Source organism: Nannobrachium achirus (genome assembly GCF_963921795.1).
Source record: "Nannobrachium achirus genome assembly, chromosome: 23".
Classification (NCBI taxonomy): Eukaryota; Metazoa; Chordata; class Actinopteri; order Myctophiformes; family Myctophidae; genus Nannobrachium; species Nannobrachium achirus.
This window is the reverse complement of record NC_137830.1, coordinates 15,011,584-15,025,276: the sequence shown is the minus strand read 5'-3', so window position 1 is coordinate 15,025,276 and position 13,693 is coordinate 15,011,584. Positions and strand designations below refer to the sequence as shown.

Genomic DNA, 13,693 nt, shown 5'->3' with positions numbered 1-13,693 from the left:
TAGGTAAAATGGCGGGTTGCCATGGGTACCAGCAAATTAAACGTCGAATAATTCTGGGCACCCGATGTGTTAAAATAAATGTATCATGCATGTTGCTAAGGAATGGCAACATGACTGGTGTCTTGCACGCGCGCAAAGGCGCGCGTGCAAGACACCAGTCATGTTGCCATACCTTAGCTTTTACTGAACTGACGCCACTGAGAGAGAGAGAGAGAGAGAGATTGTCATAAATGCAGTTTCCAATGGTGTAAAGTAACTAAAGTACGTTTACTCAAGTATTGTACTCATGCCACGTGACGAGTTTGACGAGGTTTGTGTTTTGTATTTCCAATTTTTAGTACTCTTAATTCTACTACACTACATCTCAGAGGCAAATATTGTACTTCTATGATTTTACATCATACAGTAACTTTAGTTACTAGGTACTTTGCAGGTACAAACGGTTATATTATAAAACATACATTAACCACGACGCGACACGTTGTGAGCTTGTAGATCTGCAATTTTCAAACATTTGAGTACTTTTACTTTTGGTACTCTAAGTATATTTTGATGCTAATAGTTTATAGCATTTACTCAAGTAACATTTTGAACACAGGCCCTACTTGTATTTTAGAGCCTAATGGTAGTGCTATTTTTACTTTTACTATGTGAATGAACAGTTTACATAACAACACCTTGTTGATTTATAATTGCATAGAAATTGATTGTGATATTTCATTGAGGTCCGTTGTGTCTTTTTCTTCACCCAGAGTTGAACTTGAAAACAACCTGCAAAAGGAATCTGCGTGCACACACCAGCTCCCTAATTGAAACGGAATGTTAACACAAGCTCTACTAAACAGTAAAGCTAGCAACATTATAGTGCAGAGGAAAGAAGGCTTGCTTGCTGCAGATACATTACTGAGAAACCAATGTTGAATTAATGTACCTCATCAACCTGCAAGGAAAAGGAGTGATTTCTCAACACCGACATCTGTTATTCAATTACCTTTTCATTCTCTCTCTCTCTCTCTCTCTCTCTCTCTCTCTCTCTCTCTATCCCATCAACTCATTCTAAAAAGCAGCAGGAGCAGCAGCAACCTTCAGGCAGCCCAAACTAAATCAGACTGCGTCTGAGTTGAATTAACAAGAGCCGAGAACCTTCAGTCAATATCAGCTTCTGTAAGGAATTAATGGGCTCCACAGAATGAAATCCAATACGCGTTTATATATCAGCCTGGCGGGCCGCAAGCATGCACTCGCTCTCTGTTTGTGTGTGATGTTTGGTTTAGATGAATGTGTGTGTGTGCATGCGTGCATGTGTGTGCGTGCGTGTGTGTGTGTGTGTGTGTGTGCGTGTATGCATGTGTGCGTGTGTGTGTGTGTGTGCGTGCATCCGTGCGGGGCGTGCCTTTGTGTGCATACCTGGTGTCTTACCTAAGTTTATTGTACGTGACCGACAGAGTCTGATTTTACATCAAAAACTAAATTATCGACTCCCTTGTGGCGTTCGCTATTGGATTTGCATCAAAATTACATCTTGACTTTAATACATTTTGTAATGATTTGTTTGCTAATTCTCTGCACCTCAGTGTTAGTTTAACACCGTCCATATCACTGTGTGTGCATAAAATCAATCCTGAGGCAAGATGAGCATAATAGGACACGAAGACACTTTGAGACCTATATCGTGCGCTACAGACGCACTATACCCACTATTAGCGGGTAGCGCTTGCACGTGCGGACGTGACCAGCGATGTCTACCACGGTGCAACCCACAGCGATGCCCCTAAATGCCTACCATTTAGATTATTCATAGGAGCAGTGGTGTAAAGTAACTAAGTACTTTTACTTAAGTACTGTACTTACGTACAGTTTTGAGGCATTTATACTTTCCTTGAGTATTTCCAAATTCCAATACTTTTACTTTTACTCCATTACATCTGGGATCCAAATGTTGTACTTTTACTCCACTACATTTATTTGAAAACTATAGTTACTAGTTACTTTGCTGATATAAATTATAATATGATAAAACATACATGAACCACTTTAGCCCTATTTTATGCCTTGGTTATTTGAAAATAGCTATTTTCAAACATTTTGTACTTTTACTTTTAGTACTTTAAGTACATTTTGATGCCAATACTTTTGTACTTTTACTCAAGTACATTTTTAATTCTGGACTTTTACTTGTAACAGAGTACTTCTACAATAGCAGTATTGATACTTTTACTTAAGTAGAAAATGTGAATAGTTTTTCCGCCACTGCATCGAAGTAGTTTGGGCGTTACATTAATCACATCATTCTGGACATATGCCAGAGTTTCTGGCTTAATGGAAACTATATTTACTGTAAGTTTTCCTTGTGGCATACTGTCTCTTAGGAGGAAAGATTTACATACGTAGTGTAATATGACATAAATGTAAGGTTTGAATATAAAGTAACAGTGCCATTCTAAAACATTATTTACAGGGGTGACCTGAGCCAAAAGCGTTTGAGAACCACTGGCATAGGCTGCCATTGCCTTTAAGCCTGGTCGCAGTGGCAAGATCAAAAGAGCACAGAGAGAAAGAGAGGGGGAGTGAGTGAGAGGAAGAGGACACACACCTTTAAAAGCACTTCTATTAAACCAGGAACATGTTCTCTTATCTCTCTAAAATCTGCCATGTTGAATGAACCTTAGAAACCTATTCTGGGGGAAAACATTCAGCTAAAATACAAGACCTACAAGCTTGCGTTGCGCCACATTGTGGCCCTAACCCAAGGTTTTGTGTGTAGATCTGCTGTTTTCACTAGTTTTGTGCGACAGTCTTGTATGATGAAGCAGGGCTTTACTTTACGAAGAAAAAATAAACATACACATTTGAAACTTGGAGATACGAGGTAAGGTGGTGGGTTTCCCCACCACCAGCGTCATGGCCTTGAAGCTACTACCCTGGAGATGCAATGGCTTTTTTATTGTAAGTCATTAATCAATGATATTAAACTATCACTAATCTGTGATGGGGTTAATGTAAAACCATGTTCAATGAAAAATCTAATTCTCATAGCACTTGTCACCTGACTGAACTGAAGTGATTAAAACAGCATGGACACTAGAGAGATGGAGAGAGGGAGAGAGGGGGAGAGAGAGAGAGAGAGAGAGAGAGAGAGAGAGAGAGAGAGAGAGAGAAAGAAAGAGAGAGAGAGAGGACATAATAAGTGTCATAATAAGAGTATCTACCAATGTAGGCTATTTGTGTGTATGTAACACGTGTACTGTATGTGTGCATAATATCTCTGTGTGTGTGTGTGTGTGTGTGTGTGTGTGTGTGTGTGTGTGTGTGTGTGTGTGTGTGTGTGTGTGTGTGTGTGTGTGTGTGTGTGTGTGTGTGTGTGTGTGTGTGTGTGTGTGTGTGTGTTGTCCCAATAGTAATACAGTCATTATTGTCTGCAGGCCAGTGGTCTAACCAAGCAGCTAATCATTCTGTTAGTCTGATAATGGAGCAGATTGGAGCTCAACTCAGTCAGTCCCCTGACCCCCACACACACACACACACACACACACACACACACACACACACACACACACACACACACACACACACACACACACACACACACACACACACACACACACACACACACACACACACACACACACTCATTGATGCTCTATGACTGGCTCACAGTGTACCCCCAGGGAGTCTCCAGCTAAGTGAGTTAATACAGCATCATAGCAGTTCAAACGCTTTGTAAACCAGATATCTCATTCCCAGTAGGGCTCAATGGTCAAGCAGCTCTAGCAAACCGTTTTAACATTTAATCGAAAAGCATCCATATTTCATAACCCACATGTGACCTTCCAGAATCAGTACTGTCGAAACATGCCATGGAAAATACTACAGGTGTTTCTTCACAGCTTAACCAATTTAACCCTATACATGAGATATTTGAAGATATTTTTTGGAATTATCCATTTTAACGACCTGAATCTTGCGTGGACTCATGGAGGTCCCTGGCAAAAACTGTTTTAAGATGGGCTTCCGCTGCAAATAACATTACATACGGGGGTCCTTGACATGAAAAGGTTTGAGAAGCAGCTCTACTGATGTGCCGTTTCAACTCTTCGGTATTTACTGCTCTTTTACTGACAATTTCCTACAAATGCATTTTTTCCACAGGTTTCTTTCCCTGTTTTGCCTTTATTTTGATGGAGAATGGAGAGTATTTTTGCAGAAACTCGCAAATGTCAATAAACCACTCCATTCCCATTGAAAAGCAGAATCCACGTTCATAGTTAGATTTAAACGTTGAAGTCAGAGAAGGTAATAAAATAGCAAAAATAGCTGATCTACAAGCTCAATGTTCTGCAAATCCCCTGAAAATCGACTGTCTTGCCAATGGCAGGACGTGTGAGGTTTTTGGCACATCTGTACATGTCTCACTGCTACCACGTTGGTCCATTGTAGCCAATTCATTCCTAATACATGTAATACAATACTATATAATACAAAACATATTGGAAAAAATCTCAGAGAAGGGGTGGGGAGTGGGGCAGGGGTTGAGGATTGGTGTTCAAGGATTGGCAATTATTTTAGGTGTTGAGTTTGGGTAGGGAGTCCTCCTGTAGCTGTCAGCAAGTCATTCAATGAAGGGTTCATATGTATTTGTATCATGATCTTTTCATTTCTGTGCATATAGGTTCTTCCCTATAAGGAGTTTGTAAAGTCAATGTAATCTATTTAACTCTGCTTCAGGGGGTTTGTGATCTCAGAGCCTGTGTCATGCATGCACAGATTATTATTCTGAATGTACATGCAGGCCAGGAAAGGGCAACTCTGCCAAACACATGAATGGTTTTCATCTTGAAGAGTGTGTCTTGTCTTGTCTTGTCTTGTCTTGTCTTGACACACACACACACACACACACACACACACACACACACACACACACACACACACACACACACACACACACACACACACACACACACACACACACACACACACACACACACACACACACACACACACACACACACACACACACACGTGATATATATTCGCCTGTTATAGTCTGCAATCTGACATTACTGTATCCACCGTACAAGCTACACTATAAATATGGAATTATATACACGTAGACTGCTGCAGGGTCTGTGAGAATGCGTTCAGCAGTCACAGACTAAAGCCTTTACTTATATACTGTATGCTGCTAACTATAATGACAGAGACAGACAGACAGACAGACAGACAGACAGACAGACAGACAGACAGACAGACAGACAGAGAAAGAAAGAGACAGACAGAGATCTCCCATAAGCAGAGTTTTAATCAGTATACTGGTCCCATGCAGCCAGTGACCATGTTTCCTGTCATTGCATCAGGGAGTCCAACCCTCTCACGGGACAGAGAAGTCGTCTGGATGGAGTAAGTTGATGCAGAGGCGTGCGTGTGCACGTGCACGGTGCATGTGTGGGCTTGGCAGCTTTTGGATTGAACATATCGTCACTGTCAAGCAGAAACCTTGTATCTCCAAGTGTTGCACAAAAGCAGGGGAAATAGCAGATCTACAAGCGCACCACTTCTCGTGGTGCGAGGCGTTGTGCGCTTGTAGATCGGCTATTTTCACTATGAAGTATCTGATCAGACCAATAATGCTTAATAATTCATCATATATCAACTATTACAATTTAGTGTTAAATTTGAGCAAATGGCTGTTTAGACAGTCTCCGAGAACCTCCCCAAGGCAAGACGAGATCTGATTATGTTTGTTTGTGTTTCAACTGAGTTCTAAATCCTGCTCTTTGTTTGAATGACCACCTGTGGACCTAAAACAGATGACCACTCTTAGATCCCTCCCTTACGTTTGACCTGAATGCTATAAAATGTAACTAAAATATATGTCAGAGAGGGAGAAGCCGCGAGTGGCGAAGGGCTGACGAAAAGCTGGGAGCTCCCGCTCCAGCACTCATGGAAACCAACTTATTCTCTGCCAATAAATGAACACCTATGGAACAAACTCTACAACTCACACAGAATTCAGAATTCAGTCTAATAGGAGCATTCCCAATACACTTCAACTACTTTAACTAGTTTTTAAATTAATAATACTAAAATGAACAGACATACAAGGTTTCCACCCGACAACGACAGTATGGTTGAAGTGGTTAATCCGTTTGGAGGATTCCTGGCTCTCTGGCTGGCTTTCTGGCTTTTTTTCTGTCTGTCTGGCTGACTGCCTGTCTGGCCGGAGGGACAGAAATTTCATGCAAAAAGTTGAAGAAATTAGAAGCACAAGTCTGGGACGCAGGGAGGCACATGAAAAGTATCTTTCATGCCTCAGAGAACAGAGAATACATCTGAAGAACCCAAGAAGCCTACATTTCTCTGAGCCGACTCTTTATCAGATTAATTCATATTTTTTGTATTCATGATTAAGCATGGAGGCTGTGGAGAGAAGCAGTGACCCGATTTATTTTCTGTTATCTTAAATCTGAATATCTCTATCTGCAATGTATTTATTTATGCCTGTGTAGTAAATGACGCAGCTAAAACCTCACATTCAAAACGGTTTGGAAATTTGGGGGAAATGTTGGAAAAATTCAAAGCAGTGACGGAAGACTTTAAAAGGAGAGAAGCTCAACTCAAGCAGCTGGCTGGTACGGCTTTAACATATTTAGAGTTCTTGAATGATAAAAATTCAGGCTGTGATTTGTATTTTTAAAATATTTACATTCATTGCAAATGTTTTATTTCTTACCTTGGTTGTTTTAGTCTTAGGCTAAACTTTTGTGTTAACTTCAATAATAATCTTGCTGCACAACAGAGACCCACCATAATACCAGAGATGGGCAGTATTTGAAATACATGTATTTGAAATACGTATTTGAAATACTTTTTTGTATTTTGTAATTTGTATTTGGCTGGGATGGAAAAGAATGGATGTAATTTCTATCAAAATACTTTCAGGTCTAGTATGTCCTGTATTTGAAATACAAAATACTTTTTTAATAAAATTGTATTCTCAAATGCACACATTTTAAACTATTTAAATTATTATGACCTGTTTCATACAAGTATGCATTCATGGCTTTTAATGTTTGATAGGATACTTTCTGTGCCAGTCCTTTATAATGGATGGATAATTCATTGATTTGGAAGTATATTTCAGTGTGTTTTGTCACGGGTCCCTGGCATGGAAGTGTCTTTGTGAGAAGAATATAGGAGGCAGGCTAGCAAGGTGAAGTGTTTGTTCGTATGATGAACATTTTTTCGTTTTCTTTTTTGAGCATCCGGCTGAAAAGAGCACTATTCTAGACAGACCCAATCTAGACAGACCAGGGCACTATCGAGGACAAGGTTAATCGTACTGTGTAAAACCTACAAGTGGCTGGAGACTACAGGATGGAGAAGGACACAGCAGCCACTCAAATGAAAAACAGCTGAACTACTTCCTGTTCTGTTTCTTTGTACCACACACACACACACACACACACACACACACACACACACACACACACACACACACACACACACACACACACACACACACCACACACACACACACACACACACACACACACACACACACACACACACACTTAAGATTTGTTTTGGGGCTTATGCCTTCATTGGATAGGACAGTACACTGACAGGAAATGGGGGGAGAGATGGGGAACAACACGCGGCAAAGGTCGTCCGGATCGGGAATCGAACCGGTGACGCCGCCAGGCATCCATGCCTAAGTGGCAATGCCTAAGTGGTATGCGCCTGGACCCGTAGGCCAGTGGGGGCCCCATGCAAATATCTTTAATACCTTTGATACTTGTACTTTTACTAGTATATTTATTTTTACTTTGGAATATTGAATGTGTTCCAGGGGCCACAAGAAGGCTCCGCTGGGGCCGGATTTAGCCCACATACATGGCCTACTTGTGCACAAAGCGCAAGTTGGCACCTCAACAGAGTTGCCAACTTGTTTTAGTTATTATTATAAGGCTGGCAGTAGCTCTGCATTCAGTCTCATGCCATAGTTCCTGTCTAGCTTTCGAAGATAACGGTAACTCTGGCCTGTGCTCTCACACACTGACACACAATGATAAACATTTAGGCTGCCTGCTCTAAAGATAAACACTGTATGGTCAATTTATTGTTAGAAATTCTGACAGGCAATTAATTTAATACTTGGCAATCAATCTATGAAATTACTAATCATTGCATGATTTTTTTTATAAAATGTATTTTCAAAATACAAAATACGTATTTGAATCTCAAATATATTTCTCTGGCCTGTATTTATATTTTGTATTTTGATAAATGTTTTGACCCAGTATTTGTATTTTGTATCAAAATACTTTTCAATGTATTTTCGCCCATCTCTGCATAATACTATAATACGTTGTTGTGCTTCTTTCAGTGAGAGCTTAACGTACAAAAAATACTCATACACACTATATACTGTATATAGGGGTTCCTCATGAATAATACAAAACTGCAAAGAAACAAACACATAATATCATCTGACACATCTCATATTCTCAATGCAGAGTATATGATCGCCATGCCTATAGTACCCCAATGTAAACTGTTTTAAAAAAGAACTCATTTGCACCTACCTCAATTCAAATGTTACATACTGTAATGTGTGGCTGTGATTTGGTACAGTGCAGTATGTGCCTCTCTGTGGCTCAATATAATTTGTTTTTTTATTATTTGTTTTTACAGGCAGTTGCAGTATATCGTCACTGTCGGGCAGAAACTCTTAATTTATACTAGACTGTCGCACAAAACTAGTGAAAATTGCATATCTATAAGCACACAATGTCTCATGATGTGAGGCATTGTGTGCTTGTAGATCAGCTATTTTCACTAGTTTAAATTATTTATAATATGATAAAAACAAAAAGAACGGTTATGGACATACAAGGTTTCTAACCGACAACAACGATCGATCGATATATATGTGTGTGTGTGTGTGTGTGTGTGTGTGTGTGTGTGTGTGTGTGTGTGTGTGTGTGTGTGTGTGTGTGTGTGTGTGTGTGTAGCATTTGCATCCATTTTCCCAGAGGGACAATAATGGGAGTTGGGACAACTGATGTTCAGGGGGCGGAGAACCACACCATTACACTGATTATGGGGGATGGATACTACCCACGGTTGGAGTTGCTCAGGTTCATGTGATGGGGAATAGAGGATGACATTTGATCACGTGACCCACAGGATTCCCGCTGGACGGGAGTCAAATTTGTATTACTGCCGTGATCGGGACGTGACGGGAATGAAAAGACAACGGGAGTGGGCAGGAGCGGGAATCATCCCAGACCAGTTGATCAAACCGCAGAAATAAACAGCACCAGTCACGAGATCTGCTATGTTAATATACGCGCAACACATTCCTACGGCTAATCATAAATCTGACATGAGATGCATTGCAAGACTCTGCAGCGTTTACGCTGAACTGCAGTGGAGAGAGTTGAACTAATCCAGTATCTGGCTTAAAGTCCTGTTCGCAATTTGGTGTTAGGGGAGTTTCTCACCTGAACTGAGTCAGTGGGTCCCTAGACATGAAAAATCACAGAGGTGCTCGTCCGCCATAGTGCCAGGAATGGCGCAATGGCCAAATCAAATATGGCTGCCATTGGCTATGACGAAAATCCAACTTTTCTGTTTCTGGGTGTATATGCACATGTAATACCTCTATTTGGACTAATTGTGGTGTGGGGAATTCATTGCTGATATTGTTTTGACCATTTTGGGTGATTTGGACCTCAAAAGGTCATGGTCAAGGTCATTTTGCTATTCCGAAGACCGTGGGCCATAACTTGGCCATTGTTAGGAGTAAAAACAGGAGCACTAGGTCTAAATCAACTAATGCTGACATGTATAATTCATTTCTGACATTGTTTTGACCATTAAGGATCATCTTGTCTTTGAAATATCAATGTCAATGCCATTTTTCAAAAACGATTTTGTTCATTACTTGCAATTTTATAGTATTTTTTGTAGGTTTGTTACTATTTTATAGTAAGTTTGTTTTCTTTATAACAAAAGACATACTAGTGAGAAATACAACACGTAAACAGCCACATTTAACTTTAAAGGGGGGTTTAAAATGGGTGTTTAAATGAGCAAATAAGACTATTTACGAATAAAAGTGACAAATAAAATCACACAACAAAAGCACACACAAAATTAAATAACAATTTCCCTCAAAGTGCACCATATTGTGATTGTGTGCATCCAAGTTAGTATGATGTGTTTTTACAGGATGGATTTGCCATTGTTCCATGGCAAAATATGATGCACCGATATCCATCAGCAAGGCAGCCATATCATCGAGAGTCGAAGTGTTCCTTGCATCCATCCATGTTCCATTGGTTCTAGTCTTTCCTCAGGTTCCTTGGCTGTTGCAAGCAGGTGGCAAGACATTCACTAGAAAGGTGCCTTGTTGGTCTCAGCAGTTGTACTTCTCTGCTACCAATGCTGTGTCTTGTTCTGTCAAGGTCTTTGCCTCTCCAAAGTTAGATATTGTATTCGGTCAGAAGCCATAGCTGCATGCTTAGTCCCCACCTGGTCCATGCAGTCATCTCCAGTTTCCAAGGCATATGTCCCCTGATCACTGTCTTGGCTAGTGGTGCTCTAAGATGAGAGACTGCTTGATGCTGTAGAAGCATGTGCCGCTGCACACCTAGTGCCATAATGCTACCAGATCTACTTAATCCCCAGTTCTTGGAAGTATCACTACGACAACTCTCTGGGGTCCACTCATAATCCTGGTGACCCATTATTCCCTCCATTAGGTTAGGGTTATGGGTAGGTTTAGTTATAATAGGGCCAGTTGACTCCACATGTACCAGCAGCTTGGTGACAGCCTCCTCAATCTAGTTCAATCTTTGGGATCTCTTCACCTCCAGCCCCTTTTGCAGGGAGCCACTCATCATCATCAGAGATAACAGAGTCGACAGACGCACCCATCCTTCATCAACTTTACAAATTCTGGGTGTCTGAGGAGAACAAACAGCTCTCCAGCTGTGTGTTCGGAATATGGTGTCCATTCAAGCTTGTGGCGGTGTAGATAGAACGGCTGCCTTGGAATCTGAAGTACGGTTTCAAAGCATGGTTTCATGGTGTGAATTTATGTGTGAATGTGTGTGTTAATGGGCGAATGTGAAATACATTGTACAGCGCTTTGGAGAAGAGCGCTATATACTGTAAATGCAGTGCATTTACCATTATCAGCTCTGTTGTCTCTGTTGATGATTTGGCTAGTGGAGAAGAGATCCCAGACATCTTGAATAGGATTGAGGAGGCTGACACCTGGTGCATGTACAGCCTCCATTATAACTAAGCCTATCCCTAACCTTCACTAACCTAATGGTCAGAATAATGGGATGTCGGAACTATGAGCGGACCCCAGAGAGTTGTTGTCTCATTCACATTACTGCTATACTACACCCCATATTTCCAAGCACTGGGGATGAAGGAGATCTGGCAGCAGTATGGCACTGGTGAGACTCACTTCCACTGCATCAAGCAGTCTCATCTTGGAGCACCACTAGCCAAGACAGTGATCAAGGCACATATGCATATGTGCACATATGCATATGTGCCATCTCCTGTCCTGGAGACAGGAGATGACTGCATGGGCCAGGTGAGGATTAAACATGTAGTTATGGCTTCTGACCGAGTACAATATCTAACAAACTTTGGAGAGGCAAAGACCTTGACAGAACAAGACACAGTATTGGTAGCAGAGAAGTATAACTGCTGAGACCAACAAGGCACCTTTCTAGCGCATTTCTTGTCACCTGCTTGCAACAGCCAAGGAACCTGAGGAAAGACTAGAACCAATGGAAAATGGAACAGGGCATGACATAAAGGCTTGTCCTGTTGTCCGGGACAAGTGCCCATACTATGGAGTGGAGGGAGCAAGGGGGGTCATTAGCCGTCCTTTTGTTATTATTTCAATGTATGACATTTATATCCGGACAAGTGACTTTTGTCCCCAGACAAGTGAATGGGAAATATACTTGTCCAAAGGACAACTGCCTCAAAAAGTCAATGTCAAGCTCTGATGGATGGAAGGAGCACTTTGACTTTAGTACACTCCTGCCATGTCTGAAGCAAGACACTCGACACTGATGGAGTTCTGTGCATCATATTTTGCCATGGAACAATGACAAATCCATCCTGTAAAAACACCTCATACTAACTTGCATGCACACAATCACAATATGGTGCACTTTGAGGGAAATTGTTATTTAATTTTGTGTGTGATTTTGTTTTCAATTTTATTCGTAAATAGTCTTATTTGCTCATTTAAACACCCATTTTAAACCCCCCTTTAAAGTTAAATGTGGATGTTTACTTGTTGTATTTCTCACTAGTATGTCTTTTGTTATAAAGAAAACAAACTTACTATAAAATAGTAACAAACTTACAAAAAATTCTATAAAAGTGCAAGTAATGAACAAAATCGTTTTTGAAAAATGGCATTGACATTGATATTTCAAAGACAAGATGATCCTTAATGGTCAAAACAATGTCAGAAATGAATTATACATGTCAGCATTAGTTGATTTAGACCTACTGCACCTGTTTTTACTCCTAACAATGGCCAAGTTATGGCCCACGGTCTTCGGAATAGCAAAATGACCTTGACCATGACCTTTTGAGGTCCAAATCACCCAAAATGGTCAAAACAATATCAGAAATGAATTCCCCACACCACAATTAGTCCAAATAGAGGTCTTACATGTGCATAAACAGAAAAGTTGGATTTTCATCATAGCCGATGGCAGCCATATTTGATTTGGCCATTGCGCCATTCCTGGCACTATGGCGGACGAGCACCTCTGTGATTTTTCATGTCTAGGGACCCACTGACTCAGTTCAGGTGAGAAACTCCCCTAACACCAAATTGCGAACAGGACTTTAAGCCAGATACTGTATTAAACAGAGTGATGGACATGAAACAAGTGTCAAAGGGAACTTTTATATTACTCCAAAGGTGCGTAGATTGTTGACAAAATGCTACATGACGTCCATCATGTTGAAATGGTTTGTTTGGATATCTCAAGTCAAAACTAAGTGACACACGCAGCACAAACCAGCCGTCGTCGGACTATAGAGAAACAGAATAATAGCCATTTCTACCTTTAAAGTTCTGCGAGGTCCGAGAAGAGTATGAAAATGTCTGCAATATCCAACGTATATGCGCCAGGCCACCAGTCCTGCAATGCTGTAGCAGCCTCCCAAAACAATATTGCATCGTCTTTTGGATAATTATATGGAAAGCGAGCGCAGTTTCATCCGTTATGGAATACACAATCCCTGAGTAGTGAGTACATCAGTGAGTACACTCCAGGTATGAACTCAAACTGTCTGCGCACTCTCTGAATGCTGTGGAAAGCTGCAATGATCCTGTGTCTTTGAATTCATATCTGGAGCAATCATCTCCAGCCCTGTATGATTGATTTAATAGTCCCCCCAGGAATCCGCGATTCCGCGATCACGGAATTTATCGCGGAACTCGCAACCACCCACGGATTTCTCGGCCATTCGCGGACTTTTCTGACGGCCGCGGAATAACAGTCGCGAGTGGCAGCAGAGCGGCGGGAGTAGTTATTATGAAACGATGTGTACATGGTCTGGCCAGTGGCCACCTCATACAGAGCCTGGGGGAATAGCTTAGCTTCCCTCCTGCTAGCACTGATAGTGGATG

At 41.1% G+C, this 13,693-nt stretch overlaps 1 protein-coding gene across 1 annotated transcript in view; it reads right to left on the bottom strand.

Annotated features, from left to right (window-relative positions):
* Positions 1 to 13,693, bottom strand: part of grm8a (glutamate receptor, metabotropic 8a) — a gene marked incomplete at both ends in the record, with an annotated part of 299,416 nt that overhangs the window by 106,670 nt on the left and 179,053 nt on the right. The window lies entirely within an intron of this gene.